The sequence below is a fragment of the Rattus norvegicus genome, chromosome 20, assembly GCF_021556685.1.
Source record: "Rattus norvegicus strain SHRSP/BbbUtx chromosome 20, alternate assembly SHRSP_T2T, whole genome shotgun sequence".
In the NCBI taxonomy this organism is placed as follows: domain Eukaryota; kingdom Metazoa; phylum Chordata; class Mammalia; order Rodentia; family Muridae; genus Rattus; species Rattus norvegicus.
Window position 1 is genome coordinate 20418450 of NC_141553.1, and position 22678 is coordinate 20441127.

A 22678-nucleotide genomic window follows, 5' to 3' on the forward strand; every position below is an offset into this window, starting at 1 on the left:
TGTCATTTCTGATCCTAGTTGCATTTAGGGGCTTCCAAATTACCTTGTGCTCAATAATTAGCTCACAAAACCCACTGCAGTGTGTTGTGATCATAATTATGGTTTGTTACAGACAAAGAATAAAGATAAAAGCTGCCAAGGAAAGCAGTCCATGGGATAGAGCCCAGGGGAGATCTACACTCAGGCCATTTGCTCTCCTCTTCTAGGGGAATGGCGGATGGCACACATTTCTTCCAGCAGCCCAAGTGATCAGAAAAACCCACCCAAGCCTTAATATCCAGGGTTTTTAATAGGGTTCGGTAACAAAGTTGACACCCACAGTGAACCTTCCTTCCTAGCATCTGTCAATATCAAGGAGACATCCCAGGGTTCAAAGCCACCCTCACACATCTCCTTGTTGACTTTCACTACTGAGATTGCTCTCAAAAACAAAACAAAACAAAACAAACAAAAAACAAACCAGAAGCACTCTTATCAGGTAGGTCTTCCCAAGGGCTTTAGATTGCTAACAATAGTCAAGGGCAAAGGTCAGATTCTCGAAAACCTAATTCTTCATTATAGGACAAAGGTGATAGACCAGGAGAAGACTTTCTGGAGAGAGAAATGTGTAAGGGGAGGTTTGCCGTATGGGGGGAGTTGTTGTGGAGGTCTTGAGGTCAAAGAGAACCATCCAAAAGTCCGATAGGAAAACAAGTTTAGATTATTCGTTAAGACTTCAGAATGTTGGAGCAGAAGGTGGGAGGCAGCAAGTAGCCAGAGATGAGCCCAGAGAAGACAGCTGGGGACAGAGCTTGTCATACTTCAGAAGTCTCAGGGTTTCAGAACCAACCCGTAGTGGGCTCTGCATGAGCCAACTGGTAAATATTCGGGCATTTGCCAGCGACTGCTCCACACAGTAATTAAGAACTAGATTATGCAAGCTTATGACTAAACAAAGTACATTAAAACATTAGTACTCAGAACTCATCCGTCCCTAATTCTTTTTTTTTTTTCTCTTTTAAATGTGCTTGAGGTTATCCGTTTCTGTTGTGTCTGTATGCTGGACAGTCTTCCTCATACATCTTCAGTGACGTCTTGTTGGTGGCTTGGACCTAGCCACAGTAGGAGTATTTATACCACAGTAACTAACAAAAGTTACCAATCAAGGTCTTGCTTCCTTCTAAGGACTGAGTGCCAAATACTTTACTAGCACAGTTCTTGGAAGCAATACTACCCAGAAGGCACACATGTACCTAGAGATGACAAGCCGAGAATAACATAACATTTGTCCGTTGGGACGTCATTTTGGCTTTGAAGCAGAAGATGGGCTTACCAAGACCCGTTGTAGAATGTCTCTTGGGATGACCGTGACATTGTTTCTTGACAAAGACTCAGGGGAGAAGCCATCTACAGTCACAATGGCAACAACAGCTGTGTCTCACCCAGCATTTGGCTTCTCGTCTAATGCCACGCTATACATTTCACAACCAGTCATTTTTCTGCCTTTCTGCTTGAGGGCATGAAATCACATTTGTGGTCCCTTTCCTACAATTTTTTACTATACGCTTTTATGCCCACACTCTCTCTTCCTTTTGTTTTCTTGACTATGTTTCTCATTTTTATAATGTACCCAACTGCATTTTATGTCTTTATAACCCATGATAGGCGACAATTCGATGGAGTTAAAAGGCGTCATATGTCCTTGCAGAGTTTCCTTCATGAAAAAACAAAGAAAAAGACCAGTCAATCAAACAACAACAACAACAACAACAAGAGTTGTTGAGTGATGTTCATAGATTTTAGCTTTGGATGGAGGTTTACTTTGTATTATCAGGGAAACTGGAGGGTATTTCAGCCTTTCATTTAGTTTGAAATGGCATTGTTGAAAAAGAGAACCATACGCGGGCATCTAGAAGGAAGAGGGGAAAACAGTGTGAGGTAAAGACATTAAGAGGCTTGTTCCTTCACTCTCTGCGGATGCTAAATCTGTCCTGAGTAGTCTGTAATGAGGGCAGATGTCGCTAATCTATACACGTCACTGTACCCTGTAAGGAGCCTTCATCCAAATCAACAGTCACAATCCTCACCTAGGCAGATATCCTCATCGAGGTTATGGAGAGGAAGAAGTTTGTGTAGTCCTTAAAAAGATTGTTTCCAAGCAGCAGATAGGAATCCAGCTTCCCGTCTCACCCATTTTTCTTCCTTGGTAAATCTCCTACCCAAAAGTCAAGCTCAGCTTTCGCCACTTATAACAGGGAGTTGGAAGGAAGACTGTGGCCATCAGCAAAGAACTGAATATTCCAAAGAAGTATATGGGGGACACCCACTTATCTAGTCAGGGAAAAGAAAAAAAGATTTAAAAAGAGATTTATTCTAGTTTTACTCCTGGGTATGCGAGTGGTTGTGAATTTGCCCTAAGGAGTTAGGCTTCAGATCTCCTGGAGGTGAGTTGCTGGCAGCTCCAGTGTAGGTGCTGGGAATCAAACTCTGGTCCTCGGCAAGAGCAGCAAACATCACAATCACTGTGCCATCTCTCCAGCCTCATACCTTGGATTTGCTATAGTCAGAAAACTGAAATTTTGTCTGCACTCTTCCCTGTGCATTGATAGAAAAGATGCCAGGCAAACAAGGTCCCTGAGAATGTCATTATAGTCCCCCATGACTTAAAGGTGAAAGGCAAGCGCCCAGATCTCTACCAATGCATGTATTGGCTGGTCTGAGGAGTTCAGTCAAATTAATAGGTCTGTGCCTCCCATGCTGGAAAGAAACTTTTGATGTCTTTGGTCTATCGTGAGGACTGTTCCTCTTCCTATAGATTTAAATATAGACCTTAATCTTTTATTGACAGACACAAAGAGTCAGATCAGCAACACACCTATACAGTGTGTTTGGAGCAAAAGAAATGACATCAGATGGGTAGATAGAAGATCTGGGTCCTTGTACTGTGTATTAACTGTGAGGCCTGGTTGCTTAATTCCCTATGTTTTGTTTTGTAAATCTGGAGGCAAACACCCATTGTCTTAGTTAGGGTTTTCATTGTTGTGAAAGGATGCCGTGACCAAGGCAACTCTTAAAAAGAAAACATTAACTGAGGTGGCTTACACTTTTAGAGGTTTAGTGTGTTATTGCCGCTGTGGGAAGCACAGTGGTGTGCAGGCAGGGATGGTGTTGGAGGAGCCGAGGGTTCTTCATCCAAAGGCAGCAGGAGACTGTGTTCCACACTGGGCAGAGCTTGAGCATAGGAGACCTCAAAGCTCACCTCACAGTGACACACTTCCTCCAATAAGGCCACACCCACTCCAACAAGGCCACACCTCCTAATAGTACCATTCCCCGTGGGGGCAAACATTTAAATTCAGGAGTCTTTTGGAGCCGTACCTATTCAAACCACCACACCCATATTCCTGGCCGAACTGGGTGATCTGGAGGACATTATGAATCAGGATATTAAGTAATAAGAGTTAAACCACGCTCATTCAAAGCACTTGGAATGAAAAGCAGTTAAAAGACTCATCCTTGGAGAGAAAATTGGCTTTGGGATTTTTCTCAGAACTCTACTGCAGATAGGCTGCCAAACTCACAAAACCAGTGTCTTTCCAAGCACTGCTTCTAAACTTCACATATAGGTATTGACTCTGTGGCTGTGCCTTTGACCCTCTTACAGATGTCATGTGCTCAACATCACCCATGGCTCAGATCATAACTTAACGTTTATCCTCCCATGGAGCTGTGATGCCGTTGTACTCTACTTCTCCTTGGCTACCTGACCTGGGCAGTCACCCCAGTGCCTCTAATTGTTTCTTCTCCACTAATTTCTCTTCTCTTCACCCCACTCCCTGGATACAGGTGTTCTCTAAGTCTTCACCCTTGTTCCCCCATCTCTGTTGCCTGGCGACTTCATTCACATCCTTTTCAGAGGGTCCCAGGAATACACCAAAAAACCCTTATGCCCCTTAGACCTTATTGCTGTCATTTCTCCCCATCTACAAATGGGGAGATGAGCTGTCTCATAGTGTGGAGGTGAAGTACCTCAGGCATTTGGCTTTCTGCTGTGGCCCACAAGTGACCTACCTTGGAGGTGGTGGGACGTACCAAGGTTGGGGAGGTGGAGAAGCTCAGATCCCTGTAGCTCCTGGGGCAGCCATCTTGTCCTACTTGGAGAATCCTAGGCCAATTAGAGATCATGTCTTATAAAACAGAATTAACAATGCCCAGGAAAGCGGGAGAGAGAGAGAGAGAAAGAGAGAGAGAGAGAGAGAGAGAGAGAGAGAGAGAGAGAGAGAGAGAGAGAGAGAGAGAAAGGCAGAGAGAGATTTAGAGAGTTCTACTGATTTTTGGTGTCTGTACCTCACAGAGATCCTGAAGTCCTCCCATGTGTGGAATCACAGGCATGTTATCCATTCACAGATCTCTGCACCTACCTGTTCAGAGGTGCCTCCCCAGCCCATCCCATCCACACGTGAAGGATTCTAGCCAAATGTCATAATTTTCTCCTCCTAGGTACCCGCCGTTTATCATGGAGATGTACAAAGGAAAGCATGCTAGACTCCTTTCCTTTCTTGTCTCCAGGTCTCTGTCTTCGGTCATGTCACCTCCAGTGACATGACACCACCTTTCCTCTACAGATCCTTCAAGGCTCACTATAAATTTTCTCTCCCGTGTCCACCACCCACATCACATCTCCTCCCAGATTGAAAGGTTATTTGAATACCACATGGTACTTACAATATCACACGATCCCTCGTCTTTCTGAGTGGTCTTCCTTTCCCTCCTCTGCGGCAAGAGGCTCGTTGAAAAGCGAAACCACATCTTCTACATCCTGGTACTATGAGAGAAGACATACCATTGTCTACATAGTTAGACTGCATGCAATACGGAATGCCACCTCTCAAGAAGCTCCAACTGTGGTCAGTTATAAGCTGCATTCTAAAATATTGGTTTCGAAAACACACACCTATAATTGGTACTTCCCCTTGGGCCTGGGTCAGACATTATTGGCCAGGGTTCAACCATCTTTCTCATACGCGTATTAACTTCTTGAGAATTACTGTACCCACCCACCATGACAAATATTTATTAGCAATAGTATTTAACTCTTCTGGAGATTTTTAAAAGGTGCTATACATCTACCTTTGCTTTCCATTATGAGTTATGAAACTCAGTAAGATTAAGCAGAACACAGAAAACACCACTAATCAACGTCCAAGGACAGACTTAAAGTGCTACAGACTTTGCTCTTACCCTTGATTATATAATAAACAATGAGGTCAGGGCTTTTTTCTTCTGCCCTATTTGAATTTTCCTTCTAACTGGCATTGACTTGTTTATCCGTGGATCTTAATTTAGCCTCCCGCAAATGTGTGTCTATTTTTAACAGGTGCTGTCTCTTGTGTTCCTGAGTTGAGTCTTGTTCCAATCTCCTTCAGCTTGGATGTAGCTCCTGGGAAGAGCTGCTATGTCTTAATGTTCTCAGCTGCTCACTGAAGAGGACAAAGCCATCAATGCTTCCAGTAGCAGCTGTCTTCAAGCCCTTGCCATGTTTCAAAACAAACTCAGAAAAATAGGCTCCTGGGACCAGAGAACAGTGCCATTTACTGAACAATGGAAATATCTTAGGAAGCCCAAGAAGAGAAAGAAATCCCCCATCTTCCTTTAGCATCTACAAACAGCCAGTCTTGTATTTTTCCAGTTTCCCCACCCACCTCTAAAACTCATAAGGGCTTTGGTGGCACTGAAGAAATGATACAAAAGCATCCTGATGAACTTAAGGCAGTGCGTGCTGCTTTCTGTATGTTTGATGATAGATGACATTCTACTATGAAATAAGGCCATGGGACAATCAATGACAGCAAACACTCAGTGAGCTGCTACCATGATTCTATTGAGGGTTATGACTGGGGCAAACTTTGTGATTCCTAGAGTCTGTTAAACAGTGGCAAGTGCTCAGGAAACGTGTGCTGAATTGGACTCAGGATGGTGTTTTCTCTGCAATAGCCCATATTTTTTGACACAGTGTGTGCATATGTATCTGTGTGTGTGTGAGAGAGAGAGAGAGAGAGAGAGAGAGAGAGAGAGAGAGAGAGAGAGAGGAGAGAGGGGAGAGAGGACACAGAGAGAGGACAGAGAGAGAGAGGAGAGAGAGGGGAGAGAGAGGGGAGAGAGAGAGGAGAGAGAGAGGAGAGAGAGAGGAGAGAGAGGAGAAAGAGGAGAGAGGAGAGAGAGGAGAAAGAGGAGAGAGGAGAGAGAGAGGAGAGAGAGGAGAAAGAGGAGAGAGAGGAGAGAGGAGAGAGAGGAGAGATGAGAGAGAGAGGAGAAAGAGAGAGGAGAGAGGAGAGAGAGGAGAGAGGGGAGAGAGAGGAGAAAGAGGAGAGAGAGAGGAGAGAGAGGGGAGAGAGAGAGAGAGGAGAGAGAGGGGAGAGAGAGGAGAAAGAGAGAGGAGAGAGAGAAGAGAGAGGAGAGAGAGGAGAAAGAGAGAGAGGAGAAAGAGAGAGAGGAGAGAGAGAGGAGAGAGGAGAAAGAGGAGAGAGAGAGGAGAGAGGAGAGAGAGAGAAGAGAGAGAGGAGAGAGAGAGAAGAGAGAGAGGAGAGAGAGAGGAGAAAGAGAGAGAAGAGAGAGAGGAGAGAGGAGAAAGAGGAGAGAGAGAGGAGAGAGAGAGAGAAAGAGAGAGAGAGGAGAGAGAGTGAGAGGAGGGAGGGAGGAAGAGAGAGAGAGAGAGAGAGAGAGAGAGAGAGAGAGAGAGAGAGAGAGACTGACTATAGAGGCCAGAAGAGGGCTTTGAATCCTCTGGAGCTAGAGTTATGTGCAGTTGAATGCCGCCATGTAGGTGTTGGGAACTGAACTTGGTTCTTCTGCAAGAGCAGCCTCTCCAGTCCCCTAAACGTATCTGTGTGCAGCTGAAATATTTAACGCACAGGGCCTTGGTGATTGCAGGGCAAAGGAACTAACAGGGATCAGACCTCCTCTATTAAATGCCTTCCCTGGGAGTGACATGCTGAGAGAGCCCAGGCCCTTCCTCAGTGACAGGAGAATTGAGAGACGGATAGAGTCAGGGGTACTCATTGAGGAGTAAATACCTTCGTTCCCTTGTAGAGTGTAGAAATCATTGTTTTCAAAGGTGCCGTGTGGACAGATTGGTTGATTATCCTGATTCACTGAATAACATTTTCATATAAATGTCAGCGGTAGCCTGCTGTCCGTAACATTATGAGTCCTTACCGGAGCCTGTCAGCAGAGGGTAATTCAGTCCCACTGACTAAATAAGAAATGGAAATTCATGAACAAAAACATCCACCTCTCCTAATTTCTCTGAAAGACGACCGCGCCGAAGTGGTTGCATGTCTATGAGTTGCATGGTGTTTATTATAAGCAGACCTGACAAATTACGGAACGTGTTGTCATTCTTCTGAAACAAAAAGAGGGACAGCTAAATGACGGGGCAGAAATTACAAATCTGTTTGATTTGTCAAGAGCATCGGGTAAATTAGCCACAGGAAGATTCTGAGATGGGAGAGACGTGGGGAAAATGGAGACCGAATAACAGGACTCAGCTCTGTCATGAGCTACGTCAAGTGTTGATGCTAAATGAAAGAGGGAAATATGGCCAAATTGGACGGAAAGCACAAAATCTGAACCATGCGCTATTGGCGTGAGAGGCTAGAGACCGAGACACAGGAGATCTACGCAGGAAGGATGGAACCAGGCACATTAGCCAAGACGTCAACGAGGGCCGTCATCAGAGATGAAGGAAGGCGTCTAACGTCATCGATAGTCTGATTAACTCACGTGAGAGGCTTCATCCTCCAGGTTTATACACCTAGAGGTGTGAACCGGTGAAGTCACACCGGCACAGCTTGTGTGAGGTACGTGCCAGCTTGGGGAAGGTACATGGTTTGGGAATTGGAACCCCCTCTCTCTGGTTGTAGCCCGGTTAAAAAAAATAAATAAGGAAAATGACAATGTGCGTGTGAGCCTTCAAGGATGGCAGAGGAAGCAGGCTTGTTAAGCATATATGGAGTGCTAATAGGGTAGACCATATGCTAGAAATAAAATAAATCACAATGAATTAAAAAATGGGGATAATGCGCTGGAGAGATGGCTCAGCGGTTAAGAGCACTGACTGCTCTTCCAGAGGTCCTGAGTTCAATTCCCAGCAACCACATGGTGGCTCACAACCATCTGTAAAGGGATGCTCTCTTCTGAAGTGTCTGAAGAGAACTACAGTGTACTAATATATAAATAAAATAAATCTTGGTTGGGGATTTAGCTCAGTGGTAGAGCACTTGCCTAGCGAGCGCAAGGCCCTGGGTTCGGTCCCCAGCTCCGAAAAAAAGAAAAAAGAAAAAAAAAATGGGGATAATGCAAGCTATGTCCGCTCATATCAAAATTCAGGAAAACGAGAGTAAAATCAACTAAAAGTAATAACGGTGAAGTAAAAAGCCTTAAATGTTTGCATATTAAACCTCACATTTCTGAATTACCCACAGGGCAAGACAGAAATCATAAGGAAGATAAGAAAATATTTACAAGATTTTTGTCAACTTTGGATAAAATGTATTAATGTGTGTGTGTGTGTGTGTGTGTGTGCGCGCGCGCGCGCGCGTGTGTGTCAGATTCTGGCAACTTGAGTTAACAGACCATTCATAAACTTGATCTTGTGTGTGCTGGGATCTGCACTCCAGACCTCTGACAAAGCACTAAGATTTCTTTATCTCAAAGCCATCTTTCTGGCCCCAAAGCTAAAACATATTGGAATGTGAAATACTCAACATGTCTGCAAGAAGTAGAATGTCTTTGCATTTCTGTATTTAAAAACTTTAAATTTGCCATAAAAAAATCAAAGTATGCCTCTGGCCTACATAGGGTCAGCAGTGAATCCTATGAAATATTTCAAGGGGTGAGCCAAGTAGAGGTAGCACAGGCCTTTAATCCCAGTAGTGGGAGACACAGGCAGGCAGAACTCTGAGTTTGAAGCCAACCTGGTCCACAGAGCAAGGTCCAGGACAGTTAGAACTATGAAGAGAAACACTGTTTCGAAAAATCCTAAATAAGTAAATAAACAAATAAGTGGACAAATTAATGAGTAAATAAAATATTCTAAGAGACGATAATAGTATTCTTATAAAACTTTATTGATTTACAACCCAAATACTGCTCCCCCTCTTAGTCCATCCCTCCCTCATCCCCATTCCCTTGTCCTCTGAGAGTGTGGGTCCCCCCATGGATATGCCCCAACCCTAGCATATCAAGTCTGTCAGATGAGGCAAATCCTCACCCACTCAGGCCAGACAAGGCAGCCATGAAGACTTAGCTGCACGTCTGTGGTCCATGTATGTTCTTTGGTTGGTGCTTCAGTCTCTGAGAGCTCCCAGGGGCCTAGCTTAGTTGACTCTGTTGATCTTCCTGTGGGATTCCTATCCCTGTCAGAGTCTTCAATTCTTCAGCCAACTCTTCCATGAGACTCCTGAGCTCTGTCTGATGTTTGTGGATCTCTGCCTCTGTTTCAGTCAGCTCCTGGGTAGAGCCTCTCAGAGGACAGCCATGGTTTGCAAGCATTACATAGCATCAGTAATACCTTCAGCCCATGGGATGGGTTTCCAGTTGGACTGGTTCTTGGTTGGCCATTCCTTCAGTCTCCGTTCCATTCCCTGTCCCTGGACAAATTTGGGGTTGAAAGTTGGTGTGTGTCCTTATTCCCTCCACTGGGGGTCCTGCCTGCCTATAGGAAGTGGTTTATTCAGGTTCAATGCCCCCACTGTTGGGCATTTTGGCTAAGGCCACCCCCATTGACTCCTGGGAGTCTCCCCTATCCTAAGCCTCTGGGACTTCCTAAAGACACTCCCCAACCCTGCCCCAGCAGCTGCAGATTTCTATTCATTTACCTGGCCCTTTAGGACTCTTTCCTATCCCTCCCTGCACCACACCTGATCCTGCCTCCCCATTCCCCTCCCTCCTCCTCCCACCCATTCCTCCCATCTGTTTCCTACGACTACTTTGTTTCCCCTTCTAAGTGTGATTCAAGCATCTTTGCTTGGGCCTTCCTTCTTGTTTAACCTTTGGGCAGAGAGGAAAAGTAGCATGTCTATGTTTGTTTTTAGAGGCAAGAGGGACTCCCACAGATGAATCTGATGAAGATGAAGGCTTGGGATGAAAGTGCAAGGAAAGACAGTCTTACCGGAGCAGAAAGGAAAATCCCAAACAAAACAGGAACGGATAGAAGATACGAAACTATCTTCAGATTGCAAGACTAGGCTGCCACACAACGAACAAGCAAGCAAGCAAGCAAACAAACAAACAAAACCAAAACAACTATCCAAAAAGCAAACAAAAAATCAACAACTAAAAAGTCTTTCAAACCAAAAAAACAACAAAACAAAAAAATCAAAAACAAAATAACAACAAAACCCTACAAATCAATGTAACTCAATATCTACTGGAAAAGCAGACAGCTGTGGGATAAGTCATTCCATATTCAGATGTCAAAGTTCAACATTCATTTGCATATAAAAATTCTTAATCTAGGAATAGAAGAAAATTAAGTTTGACAAAGAGACTTCAACCAACAAAGCAGTGCTACCTTTAGAGCATTAACAAACCAGGAATCCGAGAAGGACATATACCTGCACTGTCTCCCTTCTAGGTAGAGTTGACCCAGCCTGTACAATGTCTGAGAGCATAAAACAGTTAAATTCTCTAAAACTGGATAGGGAGAATTAGAAAAACATCCTCCTCCTCTTCTTCCTCCTCTTCCTCCTCTCCCTCCTCCCCTCCTCTTCCTCCTCCTCCTCCTCCTCCTCCTCCTGTTCCTCCTCCTCTTCCTCTTCCTTCTCATAATCATCATCATCATCAAACAACAACACTTTACTCACAGGTAATAACACCATCCAAGAATTAAAAAATTAAATTAAGTTAACTTAACTTTAACCAAATTAAAGACAACATTAAAGATTCATGTTACAAAAACAAACAATTTAAAAAAAAAAACCACCAAACCAATAAAAATAATGTAGTAAGGTTCCTGAATTCCAGGAAAGCAAATAATTTAATTTTCACATCACCACAACAAGTCATTGGAAAACCAGTAGGAAAATAAAATTAAGAACAAGTTTCCATTCAGACAGCCACTGCAAATACAGCACTTTTAGGATGTGCAGCAATGGATGGCGGGTCGGGAAGTCCCGACTAAGACTGCAGATCATTTCTGAGGCCAATGAGACTTCATTAATGAGGAAATGTATAGTCTCAAATTTTAAATTTACATAAAAACAAAATTCCATTTTGTTAAGATGTCGATGCTCTTCAAAGAGATCTGCGGACAGTGTAAACCCTGAAACATATTTTGCTTTTTGACAGAAATTATTTAATGTGTAGAGAGGGGCGTGGCTTTCCTAGCGGCTGATACCTACAGTTAAGTGGGTCACAGAGTGGGCGCCAGGGGTTAGGGAGATGGCTCGCTGGTTAAGCACACTGACTACTCTTGCAGAGGACCCGGGTTCGATTCCCAGCACCTTCTCTGTGTCTCACAACCATCTGCAACTCCAGTTACAAGGGAACTGACGCTCTCCTCTGACCTCCACGGACACCAGGCACGCATACAATGTGCAGATGTACATGCATGCAAGCAAAACACAAAAATCCCCACAACATTCAAGATAAATGGATACTTAAATCTGAGTGAGGCTCAGTGTCAAAGGCAGGGGAGAGGAGGAGGAGGAAGACAGAGAAAAGAAGAAGGGAAGCAAAGAGGAGGGGGAAGAAAAAGAAGGAGGGGAAGAGGAAGAGGAGGAAGACAAAGGAGGGAGAGGGAAGACAGGAGGCAAGGATGGAAATCCATTGTGACAGGACCCTGTGGTGCCTCACTTCTCTATATAGTCTTTATATATATATAATATACATTCTGGTATGTAGACATATCCTGTATGTATATGTATGTGTATGTGTATATGTATATGTGTGTATAGATCTCATATATACGTACACGTACATACACACACATATATATAACACATTGGCATAATTTATCATTTATCATATTTTCTTCAGCCATATTGATTAATCTATAATGTATCATAGTATAGATTTATTGCATATGTGGTATATATTTTGGGTTAACAGAAGTAGGGTAATAGATATATTACTATATGTACACATAGAACATACAAATGGGACACAAATATGTATGCATGTAATTACACATGCACACATATTTACACATGCACACACACACACACACACACACACATATATGTCTCAGTTGCTCATATTCTATATCTATGTTCCCCAATGTTGGGCCCTACCTTGGTGTTTCCCTTCCCCCTTGCTGAGCCTTTTAGCCTGCCATAGCAAGAAGTTGTTTACACCCTTGGCAGCTGCTCTTGGCCCCTGATTTGGGGTTGGGACTTTCCATGGCACCCTTCCCCAGCACCGAGCCTTCCAGCTTGTTGTTAAGAAGTTGTTTATGCCCCTGGTTGGGCCCGGGACTTTCAACCACACAGACTTTTCCTGTTTTCCTGGTTGGGGATTTTCACCTGCCTTGTTTTTTCCACGGCTTTTGCCACGGGTATATAAAGAGATCTCAGTAAAGCCTTGGTGGCACTCTCTGAAAATGGGTGACCCGTGTACATGTTTTCTTTTAATCCCGCATATCTACACCCGATATTCACACACTGGCAGCATAGGCGTCGTCACCCCAAGAAATAAATTCAATGTCCTCATTATTATAAAGATGAAACTGATACTGAAAAAAATTAAAATCTCTCTCTGTTTTGTGCAGGAAGCTGGGACAGCAAGGAAAACAGTGAGCCAGCAGGAGATGGGCAAGGGAACCAACCTGCAGGTAGGAGGACGGAGCTTAGATGTCTCTGCACAGCACACTGTAGCTAACGAGAGTGTACCATATACTCAAAACTGCTAAGACAGCAGCAGACAGGTTAATTACCTTGATCTAATCATTACACCTTGTAGATATTTAAATGTTATATTTTATCCCATAAACATAAATAATTATTATGTATTGATAAAAAAACAAAAACAAATCAAAGGCTACAAAACTTTCGCATAGCCAAGTATCTGATGAACGATAAACCTGAAGTTGGAATTTCAATATGTTTGGTACCAGTTTTGACAGTTGGAAGGTTCAGCTGTGAGAAGGACATCATTTTCTGAATATCTGAATCCCACGTCTCTGAACACACTGAACACGATGCTCAAGTGGAGGGCAGTTTGGAAGAAACCCCCTTCCCCCTCCTCTCCCCCTACTCCTTTCTCCCCTCCCTCTCCCTCCCCTCCCCTTCCCTCTCCCTCCCCCTCCTCTCCCCCTCCCCTCCCTCTCCCTCCCCCTCCCCTTCCCCCTCCCCTCCCCTCCCTCCCCCTCCCCTTCCCTCTCCCTCTCCCTCCCCCTCCCTCCCCCTCCCCTTCCCTCTCCCTCTCCCTCCCCCTCCCCTTCCCTCTCCTTCCCCCTCCCCTCCCTCCCCCTGCCTACCCCCTCCCTCCTCCTCCCACTCCCTTTCCCACCTCTTCTTCTCTCTCCTCAACTGTTTGTTGTCTTGTTTGACAGGATCCATGTAGCCCAGGATGGCCTCAGCTTGTAATCCTCCTGCCTCAGCCTCCCTAGTGTTGGTACCACAGTAGTTTATGCTACTGTTCCCACACTACCAAAAAAAACACTTTAGAGGTGGCAGTGGACTCTCGAGAGTGAGCAATCACAGTCATGCTCGTCCCCTGCCTGATTCTGGACACCCAGGCCAGGTTAGACATGCCTGTGTCAGGGGATGATCTGCTTCTCTGGTGAGTGAGGCTCCCCAAACAACTCACTGTGCTCCCCTAAAAGCTGGAGAAGGTAAAACTGAATGAAACTTCAGCTATGAAACCAGTCTGGCGATCTCAAGCTGCCCAGGTGTATGACTTTTCTACTTTTAACACACGGACTCTAACAGCACCTGATAAAGACAGCACTGTCTCCTAAAATGCATGTTCTCATGCCCTCTAAAATCCAGCCTTCATTTTAATTGAGAACAGAAAGTCCCTCTTTTCTCTCAGTGACTTTTCTATTTGAGAGCAGTCAAGAGTGAGTCATTTACTACCCTGGCAGTTCCAGAGTGGTTTTTTTGGAAAAGATCAAAGTCCTTTATTAATTGCTAAATATAAGATATTTAATCATTTCGGTGTGATTTATTGGGTGAAAATAGAATATGACAGGCTTCTCCAAAATTAATAGAATTGTAATAAATGGACAGAATAGCAAAATATAATAAGATTTCCAAATGTCAAATCATCAGAGATTGGGGAGAAATTTGTTAAACTTGGTAAGTTCTTCCTTCGCGTCTTTTGAGAACGTGAAGATTTAGTTGATCCTCAAAAGAAAAAGCTCTCAAACTCATGCCTCATTTTAGACCCAATACAGCAAAACTGAAGAGTGACATTTTCCCTTTCATAGAACCCAGAGTTGCTTTGGTGAACAGAATAAAGCCTTTGGCCAGGAGTTACTCCCTCTGGATTGTGGTCAGAGGAACCTGAGGAGGCCCAGGGTATCTGAGGTGCTCAGGCACTCTGACATCTTAAGGTCCTGATGCTTAAATCTGCCTGTCTGTGAGAGCTCACATTGTAGTGTGCAGAACTACATGTGAATTTCCATTTTCCTTTGCCAGAAGTTTTCGGCGAAGACTCGGAATGACATCTCGAAGACGGGAATTTGATTCTCTCTGCTTGTAATCTGTCAAGCTAATGGCTTAAGTATGGTGTGTGGAAGGATCTTTACACACACCATGGCAGGTTGGGCACTCAGCTGGTCTCCCACTGAGCTGGCCTTAGAGAACTGGGCATCCACAGATAAGAGGGCCTCGCCCATCCCATGCCTTGCCACTGTGGGGGGCTCTCCAGCCTCATCGCCACAAGTAGACGTTTCTCCTAGGATGGTTTTCAGGATTAAATAAAGACAACGTTTCTAAGATACTCAGCTCAATACCTGACAGTTATTAATAAAATACCTGGCAAAGGTTAGGCATTTTCATGACTAATATTTTGAATAACGTCTTTTTTAATCACACCATTATTACAGTTTAGTGGTTACTTTCACATTTATTGTTTAAGGCATTTCAAATTGAGGAAAAAATTGTTCTCTGCTGGGATCGTGTAATTGGCTCAGACTCAAATAGAGAAAAACGCGCTTAATATTGCAAAGCACTAATGAATAGAAATCCAACAATCCAAGCGTATACGTTCCCAGGAATCCACATACTCGACTTATAGGAGAAATAAATTAGATGAGAAAAAGATGCTCATATCGAATGGTCATCTATATAAGCCAGCCTTTAGAAACTTGTCAGGAGTATGTCTGATGGAGTTGACATTGTTTCTTTTCATGTCTTCATTCAAAACATGAGTCAAAGTGAACGATTGTTGCCAACAAAGGTCGGGAGGTTAACTCCTGTGGTCATTAGTATCTCGGGCCCTCACTCTTGAATGCCTATGATCTGTTCAACCCTTGGGGTCGCAAAGAACTGTGGGTGCCAGCAACCAGACTCACTTGATTCACTCTATGCTAAGTGGGAAGGTAGAGGGTAGTTGACGAGCAGTCATTTGTGTGCACATTTAGGACCCTCTCGTTTAATGAGAAATGAGATCACTGGTAAGAATCATCCCATTCCCCGACAGTGCAAATGTAAGTTTTATTAGAATTATGGTATTGACCAAACAACTTTCCTAGCAAGTGAATATAGCCTGGATTTTTCTAGGATCATCTTACTTTTGATGTCACATTTAAAAAAAATGTGGAGTCGTTAAATGAGGCCCTAGTGATAAGTAGTAGCAGCATAGAACTTGTGGGCTTATGGTCAGGGCTTGAACCCAGCACCTCAGAGAGGGCAGGAGATGGCATCAGGTGAGGTCTACTGACCCTCAGCCCCACGGCATCCTTTATACAAGAAACAAAACCTCTGGCAGAAAACTTGTACAATATTTCAGCTTGCTCGTTTTTATACAACTGTTTTATAATTAGCTTTTAAAATACTGTTGCTGGGTGTGATGGTACACACCTTTATTCCCAGTACTCAGGAGGCAGAGGCAGGTGGACCTCTATGAGTTCTGGGCCATCCAAGGCTACATAGTGAAACCCTATGGACACATTTGAATAAAAAAGGCACCCCTTCGAAGAATCCACCTGGGAGGGATAACTTAATTTCAATTGTAAGGATAGAATTTTAAATAGAATTTCAAATTTTCCCAAGACTTTAACTTTGTACATGAGAAGCTCTCATTGGTCATAGATGTTTATTTTTTTACTTTCTAAATTCAACTAATTGGTGATCGAAACATTGATAAAAGACTAGCAAGATGCTGTAGTATTTGAGAATGGTCCAAAAATAGAGATGTGTTTTTCTATCTATCCATGTCTGTTATATTTTAGGATTCTTTTTATACTTAATGTTAATTTTCTTGTCATTTATTTGATGTTTAACAAATCTACACATTTTTTTTTAAAGTTCGTACTCTCTTCCCTCCTACTAGTTTACTGCTGATTGCTGTAACAAATATCCGAGAATAGTAACTTGCGGAGAGAAAAGGTTTACAAGGGTTCAGAATTTTGGAGCTTTCAGGCATTGGTCTGCTAGTCTTGTTGCCTTTTGCTTGTGTAGAAACACAGGCTTTCAAGGTTAATCTTCTACATTGAGGTTTCAGTTCATTATTTAGAAAGTAGCCACCATCTTTTGAATAAAGATGTATTTTCTTCCTGTTGTAATCTCCCCTCCTTCCCTACCCCCACCCCTCTCTCTGTCTCTCTCTGTCTCCCTGTCTCTCTGTCTCTCTGTCTCTCTGTCTCTCTCTGTCTCTCTCTGTCTCTCTCTGTCTCTCTCTGTCTCTCTCTCTGTCTCTCTCTCTCTGTCTCTCTCTCTCACTCTCTCTGTCTCTCTCTCTCGTGCTGAGTGATGGACCCTGGGTCTTGAGCATGATGGGCAAGCCTTCTACCCTGAGCCATATCACAGCCTCACATGTGTGAGATCAGAATGCAGTGGAGAACCAGTAACCCTTGAAATCAGAACAGGGACTCAGTGGTCACCTGTGTGCTACTCAAGTGGATCAAACTGCATCCGCTCACAATTTTAACAATGATGGGTTCCTCCCCACCCCCTGTTTCTACTTTTCCTTTTTTCCCCACTTATGTTCAGTTAAGGTTGTTTTATTTTGAATTGTCTGTCCAATAAACAGTCAAAAAACAGGTTTATTCATTTATTTATTTGTACCTTTATGGGTGTACCTAAGTGTACACATGTGCAGAAGCCATCAGAGGCCCGAAGAAGGCATCTGATCCCCTAGAATTGAAGTGGTTTGGGACCACCATATGGGTGGGTTACCATTTCTACTCTCAACCTTTTATAATTTTCATCTCATGTTATTCCCTACTGAGAAAATGACTATGGGGCCAATAATATTTCCATTCACTTCTTATCCCTAACTCCTCATAAATTTAATGAATAAATATATACATATATATAGCACATAAAATCAAGAATTTTGCTTTCTTTTATATATATACTCACAAATAAGGATTTATATATATATACACATACATGTTATAATCACATAAAAATAAGAATTTGTTTTCATTTTTCAAAATTTCTTTTACATAATTGATATATATACCCATATATACCCAATATATATTATATTCTTATATATTATATATTACATATTACACAATACACATTATATATTACTTATTGCACATATATAATATATAAATATATTATATATTTTATATTATAGATCATGTCATATATCAAATCATGTGATATATATAATACACCACATATTATATATCATGTGGATATATGCATCACATAGTATATATATTATATGGATATATGCATTATATGTGTGGATATATAAAATATGTAAGATGCCACATGCAATATGCAATACATAATATTAAATATGTGGTATGGCATATGGCATATGCCAAACATGATATACTATATACCATATATCATACATCATATATCATGCATCATATTTATCATATATCATACCCCAATGAGTATGAATTTTATTTAATTTTGCCCTAAACTTGACTAAAGTCATTTGGGTCCAATGATCCCTCCTCCTGTCTCTGTATTCAGGGACTTTCCTCCTTTTCTGGTTGTATTTGTGCCCATTTATTCAGTTTTCATTAGTGATGCTGATATTGCTGTTTGGTTCTCTTTTATTTTTTTCTCATTTCTCACTATGTGCAACATTTAATAAATACTAAAAATAATCATCTACTAACTCTCTGCCCTGTAACTTGCGTCTCTGATTGAACTGCTCATTCCTTTGAGATGGAATCTCTCGTGTAGCCCAGGCTGGCCTTGAACTTATCACATAGCCTTGTGTGGAGGACAACCTTGAACTCTTTATCCTTTTGTTCTTGCCTTCCAAGTGCTGGGGTTCACGGGCATGTGCCACATTTCCCAGCCCAAACAACATCATTTAAATGGCTATGCACAGCTTGCAACTATTACTCTGGGAGTCAGATAAAAATAAGAATTTTTTCCTTTTTAAAAATTTCTTTGACATAATTGAGATACTTGTATTTTTTTCCCATGTCTTGAGGTAAGTCTGTGTCTTTAGAGACAAATTGATAATCCATTGCCTAGATTTGTGGTATCTTTATGTCTGCCTGCTATAGAGAGAATCTCTGTGTACTGTATGAAAGCATTACCTGTCAATAAAAAGCTGATTGACCAATGAGCTGAGGCAGGAAATAGGAGGTGGGAGTTCCTGTAAAGAGGAACTCTGGGATAGAGTCAGGCAAGAGATAATTCACCCTGTGCTTTGAGGCAGACGACCTGAGGAAAGGTTGCTAACAAATGGCACTTAGACTAGCTAAACGGGATAACCGAGTTACAAGGTAACGATGGTGTGTGTGGGAGGGTAAATTGTCCCAGGCAAATATTCATAAATAATTCAGTCTCAGGCATCATTATGGGAACTTGAGCACAGGTGGAAAAGCCTGCTGCTTCAGCCTGCTTTTTTTTTTTTTAAACTACTAGATACTTTTAATATGCTTGGAAATTATTCAATCTGTTTATTCAAAAGGGGGAAAGAAAACTCAGAGCTCTTCAAATATTAGAGCTGGTGGTGATTTTCATCAAATGCTCAAGGAATAATCCCTTATTATCCCAGCCCCAGGCTATGACTAAAGGGACAGTAGGCATAGGGTCTTTTAACCCTAGGGAGAGTTAGTGGCCATTATCTGAATAGCACTCTGCTATGTGCTGTCTTTCAACTAACTGGCACTTTCAACTAACTCTAGTTGCTCCAGCTACTAAAACACTCCTGCACGAACCATGGGATCTGGGCCACTTTCTTAGACGTTAAGGTAATATTTGATTTCCTGGATTTGGCCATGGTGCAGTTCAGTCTCTGTTTCTCTGAGAGCTGTCTCACTTGAGGCAACCACACAATCTTTGTAGATGCAGTTCCAGCACAGCCCCTTATTAGGTTTAAGACATGAGTAGTCACAGTGTCTAATGTTCATTCAAAGGATGCTTGCAGCTCACCATCCAACCAAGCACAGGGACCCCAATGGAGGAGTTAGAGAAGAAAGAGCTGAAGGGGTTTGCAACCCCATAGGAAGAACAACAATATCAACCAACCAGACACCCAAAAGCTCCCAGGGACTAAACCACCAACCAAAGAGTACACATGGAGGGACCCATGGCTTCAGCTGCATATGTAGCAGAGGATGGCATCCAAAGGAGGGGAGGCCCTTGGTCCTGTGACGGCTCGATGCCCCAGGGTAGGGGAATGTCAGGGCAGGGAGGTGGGTGGGAGGAGTGGGTAGGTTAGTGGGGGAGCACCCTCATAGAAGCAAAGGGAAGGGAAATGGGAGGGGGAACCAGGAAAGGGGATAAATTTGAAATATAAATACGTAAAATATCCAATTAAAAAAAAGTACAGAAGATGCCTTGTTATTTCCTGCTCACTGTTTTTGTCCCTGCAGAAAACTATCATCTCTATTAGCCACTCTTGTCACATCCTATAGATTCTTTATTTTTATTTTATAGAAGACTTATTTTTATTTTTAATTATACATATGTGTGTATCTGTAAGTGTCTGCAGTTGCCTGTAGAGGTCAGATGAGAGTATCATGGAGGTTTGCTGTGCACCCCCGGCATGGGAGCTGGGAACTGAACTCAGGCCCTCTGCAAGACGAGTTCATGCTCTAAGTGCTAAGTCTTCTTTCCTCAAATAAGTACTTCCCTGACTGGGACTTGAACCCCCAGTATGGCAGCAGGAACACTGAATTCTAACCATTAAACCACTGGGGAAGAGGTCATCCTACTGGATCTTATGTTTCAACCCTCAGCCAAGAATCAGGATAGAAGTAAATACTAGCAAGATAACTTTTCCAGGTATTTCTGAAATGCCATATAAAGTTTCCAGTTGTCTTTTCGCCCAGTAAGTATCCATTGGATGATTATATTTCCAGCGTAAAATGCTAATGTGCCATATGACAGATTCCCTTTCAGCAATCTGGCTGGATGTTAGCTATGAACGAACCCCTCAACCTGATTCTTCATGGCCCAGTGTAGTCAGTCAGAGAATAGAGAGACTCTCTGACACATCTTCAGAAACTGCACATTTAATAGAAGACACTTTGAACAAAACAAAATGGCAGACCCCGGCAATGCTCTGCCTCTTTCTTGAAAGCAAAATTTGGCATGTGAACAACAGCGGCATAAGCGTTCTTTTCATAGACGTGTTCTGGGGAATGATGCTGTGTTTGGAGATGGCCCTGGAGTTAGCACAGTTCACTCTGTTCCCCATAGAGCTGGACAGAAGGATGTAGGAGGGCAAACAGCTGGCTTTGGGTTTCAGATGACCAGGTTCATCACTGTCTGCTATACTCGTGGAGGAGCCTCCTCTCCAGTCTTATCTCCTGCCAGCGCCCTGATGTGGTGACTGAGCGTGGTCTTAGAGGATCTGGTAGAGCATTCTTACCAATGGCAGCTTTCTGGGGACACTTTTCCCAATCTTGCCCTTTGTGTCCTGCCAGAGCAGCAACCTTCTTCCTCCCCCTTCTTCTTCCTCTTCCTCTTCTTCTTCATTTTTTCCTCCTCCTCTTCTTCTTTCTCTCCCGCTGCTTCTTCTCTTCCTCCTTTTCCTCTTCCTCCTCCTTCTCCCTCCCCCTTCTCTTCCTCTTCTTCTTCTTCCTCTTCTTCCTCTTCTTCTTCTTCTTTCTTCTTCTTCTTCTTCTTCTTCTTCTTCTTCTTCTTCTTCTTCTTCTTCTTCTTCTTCTTCTTCTTCTTCTTCTTCTTCTTCTTCTTCTTCTTCTTCTTTTTCCTTTTTACCCATTAAATCTAGTCAGTGCTACCCAGGCGCGCATCGATGCAGGACCATGTACCACTGCACAGGAAGCCTTATGTGTGATCCCATCCCCCCCAGAAGAATGATTTGCTCTCCCAGGTAGCCATCCACTGCTGATCACTCCTCGGTAATAGGTGGTGCCCAGAGAGCACCACCCCCAGTGCATGCATTTCACACTCCTCCCCCCTCTTCAGCTCCTGGATTCTTTCTACCTCTCCTGTGGTATTGCTTGAACCCTGGCACAGGGTGGTGGTGGTCGCGAGTTTGACGTGGCCCTCCCATTTAGTGCTGCGTGCTCAGTCTCCCCACAGCCCCGGGAGCAGTTATACATCTCTCCTCTGACTGCTGTGAACTGCAGATTCAAGTTTCTCCAACCACAGTCGAGAGCATCCCAGGTCAGAGGGTATAAACATAAGTATTTATAAATTGACAATGTGACCATTTAGCAACATAGTGATATCATGTCCTACCCCAGAGCCTATGGCTTCCCCTACCATAAACTTTACCCAGGATTACGATAACAGGTATGAAACTCCTGTCTTTGGAGTAGATATGACACTCTCCACACCACATCAATCAATGCTTAGCACTTCCAGATTTCTCTTCCCTTGGTATATGAGTATGTATATTAGTGCATTTACATGAATGACAACTCTTCACAGAAGCTCATTGTATCGTAATCTAACAATAGAGCACGTCTGTCTGCTATCTGAAGAGGTGGTGGCTTTGCATGACACAAACGTCAGCTGATGTAGGATATCCTTGCCAATCATCCATCACTCCGTACTCCATTGATGTAACACCTCCTTTAACCGCCTTAGTGAACAGAGCTTTCTCGGTTCCTGTAGTGAGATGTTTATCGGGAAGTAGGAAAGATACCCGGAGCTGAGGAGCTGGCATGCATACGTTCTTATTATTTCCGTTTCCTGCTCTCAACGAGCCTTGCTTACCTGACCCCCAAGGCAAGTGCTGCTACATCTTTATCTTCCTTCCCTGGAAACACAGTACCCGTTTACTTTCAAATATAAGAATCGACCTGAGGCTGGAGAGATGGCTCAGCGGTTAAGAGCACTGACTGCTCTTCCAGAGGTCCCGAGTTCAAATCCCAGCAACCACATGGTGACTCACAACCATCTGTAATGGGATCTGATGCCCTCTTCTGGTGTGTCTGAAGACAGCTACAGTGTACTTATAGATGGTAAATAACTCTTTAAAAAAGTAACAACCTGGATTCATTAATCTCAACTTTCAGTTATCAGGAGAAACTGATACAAGTCTTGTAGTCCAGTTAATGTGTGCGAGTGTCTGTGTGTGCACACGTGTGTGTGTGTGTGTGTGCTCGCTCGCACACGCGCAG

The 22678-nt window shown here is 43.2% G+C and overlaps 1 long non-coding RNA gene across 3 annotated transcripts in view; it reads right to left on the bottom strand.

The window, feature by feature from the left end:
• Positions 1-272: 272 nt before the first annotated feature.
• The window catches only part of LOC120098838 (uncharacterized), a 40701-nt gene continuing 18295 nt past the window's right edge, over positions 273-22678 (bottom strand). The window contains exons 1-5 of one of the 3 annotated variants that reach the window (XR_015645164.1): positions 5221-5343; positions 4705-4804; positions 4051-4144; positions 2067-2310; positions 273-1888 (exon numbers count right to left, since the gene is read on the bottom strand). This is a non-coding gene — a long non-coding RNA (uncharacterized LOC120098838). Of the gene's footprint in view, positions 1889-2066; positions 2311-4050; positions 4145-4704; positions 4805-5220; positions 5344-22678 lie in introns of those variants that run through there. The other 2 variants (XR_015645165.1, XR_015645163.1) reach the window with 2 other exon arrangements.